A 2,509-nucleotide genomic window follows, 5' to 3' on the forward strand; every position below is an offset into this window, starting at 1 on the left:
GCACTACAAATGTAACATTCTCCCTTTTTAGGAAGCCACGTGTGTGGAGTTGCCTTAATTAAAAGTGCTTTCTTTTTGCCCCTGCCCAGCTGTCTCTAGAAGTAAAAGAAATTGGGAATCCTGGCATACATGAGGATATCATTGGGGGTTGGGGGGCTTTCGAGACAGAGTTTCTCTATGTAGTCCTGGCTGTCCTAAAACTCACTCTGTAGACCAGAATTCAGAGATGCCCCTGCCTATGCAGTACTGAGACCAAAGGCATGCACCACCCCTGCCTGGCAATAGAAGCATGTCTTAACTCCTGTCTGGGCAGGTTACTTAGCAAGACTTGTCTTAAAACCAAAAGCAACAGAAAAATATTTTAATGATTTCTTTATTTATTTTATATGAGTACACTGTAGCTGTCTTCAGACATACCAGAAGAGAGCATCGGATCCCATTACAGATGGTTGTGAGCCACCATGTGGTTGCTGGGAATTGAACTCAGGACCTCTAAAAGACCAGTCAGTGCTCTTAACTGCTGACTATCTCTCCAGCCCAAGAATGTTTTCTTTGAGTATATGGAAACTTGGTACCCAGGGAGAGGCAACTCAGCTAAGGTGCAGGGACTGAGACTTTGATTTTTTTTGGAGACAGAGTTTCCCCTAGGTAGCCCTGGCTGTCCTGGAATTTGCTTTGTAGACTAGTGTAGCCTCCAACTCAGAGATCAGCCTGTCTCTGCCTCCTGAGTGTTGAGATTAAAGGCATTTGCCACCACAGCCCTGTCACCTGTGAGATTAAATTGGCCTTGAAGTCAGGTAACACTCTGTCCTGATGTGAGGTCTACTGTCATCATCTCCCTGTGTTCACACTTAGGATATCTGATGCTTTCCAACAACACACACCTTAAAAATAGAAGCCAGCTTCTCGCTCTGGGACAGCAAGCTGCCCACCCCCACCCCAGGTGCAGCCAGTGATGCCCTGAGCAGAGGTGGGGCTTCTGGGAGGGGAAGCAAGGCCTGAGATCCAATTGGAAGGACTTGAGTGGGAAGAGGCCAGTGAATAGCCCTTGAAATAGGGCTCTGAGCTCAGATTCTTTGAGTTCGCTGGTTTTGGAGTTGGGTAGGTCTGCGGTGAGACTGCTGGGTACAGTATGGCCACTCTCAAGAAGTTTCAGACGCTGGTTCCGCTGAATCACAAAGGAGGTACTGAATTTGAAATTGTCCAAGAGGCCAAGCTGCCCAAGTGGTTCCACGTTGAGTATCTGGAAGACCCAAAGAGAATGGACGTGGAACCGTCGCTAGTGGAAATCATGTTTGGTAAGTGAACTGGAAAGTCAAAGGTAATCTTTGCCTGACCTCGATGTACACCCTGACTACGTAACGTTCTGCTGTATTGAAAATGATAAAGCCTCTAAAGTGGCTGTGGCCCCAAGAAATGGAAGCCACCTCACTCGCAGGTTCCCCCTGCTCCCTGTCCAGGTAAGAACGGAGAGCACATCCCGCATGTTGAAAGTACATTGCACATAGTGATTCATGTGAACGTGTGGGGTCCTGAAAAACGAGCTGAGATTTGGATCTTCGGAGAGCCTTCTTTTCAAAAGGACGTTGCTCAGATGCTCTCTAATGTGGCTCACCATTGCCGCATGAAACTCATGGAAAGTAAGTATGGGCCGGGAGTAGGTAGGGCTATCCTGCCCGGCAAGTCTTGGCTCCTTGGAAGGGCTCCATCTTGGGGAAGTGGGTTTTGGAAAAGTTCTAGAAGGCCAGATGACCTTGTATTTAGGAACCCTTAGCCCCTACTCCTTCAGGTTACAGGGTGGTTGTCCTAATCGGCCTGCCTACACTGCTTTCTTCCAACTCAGAGGAGGCTCTGGAGGCTGGAGAGGAGCGTCGTCTTATGGAGGCCCGTAAGGCGGCCACCCAGCCGACTCCTGTGACAGTCCGTGAGGCTGCCACCCAGACGGCTCCTGTGAAGGTCCGTGAGGCTGCCACCCAGACAGCTCCTGTGACAGTCCTTGAATATGACACCCAGCCGACTCCTGTGCCGGTTCCTGAGTCTGCTACGCAGCCCACTCCAGTGCCGGTCTGTGAGGCTGCCACCCAGCCACCTCCTGTGAACGTCAGTGAGGCTACCACCCAGTTGGCTCCAGTGCAGGTCCGTGGGTCATTGATGCTACCCAGTTGGCTCAGTTGAAGGCTGGTGAAACCTTTTCCCAGCCCACTTCAGGGGAGGTCCACCAGGTTGTCAATGGGCAGTCTCTCTTTGAAGTCTGTGATGCTGCCACACAGAAGCATCCTGTAGATGTCTCTAAGGCCTTGTCCCAGAAGTGTCCTGAGGTTTTTGAGTGCGAGACCCAGAGTTCTTTGGATGGCAGTTATGTGATAATTGAGCCTCCAAGGGCTGCCTGGGCTCATTTATCATGCTATAAATGCAATTCTGGTGTGAGCCATGATAACTGGTACACACCTGCAAATTCAGAACCTAGAGGTGGGGGTTGGGGGGTTGGGGTTGGGTGGGGGGGGTGGGG

General features: G+C 50.6%; 1 pseudogene; it reads left to right on the top strand.

Moving 5' to 3' along the window:
* The first annotated feature begins 1,132 nt into the window (after positions 1 to 1,132).
* LOC114633614 overlaps positions 1,133 to 2,509 on the top strand; it is a 1,876-nt pseudogene continuing 499 nt past the window's right edge.

The sequence above is a fragment of the Grammomys surdaster genome, unplaced genomic scaffold (assembly GCF_004785775.1).
Source record: "Grammomys surdaster isolate TR1022 unplaced genomic scaffold, NIH_TR_1.0 721, whole genome shotgun sequence".
NCBI classification, from domain to species: domain Eukaryota; kingdom Metazoa; phylum Chordata; class Mammalia; order Rodentia; family Muridae; genus Grammomys; species Grammomys surdaster.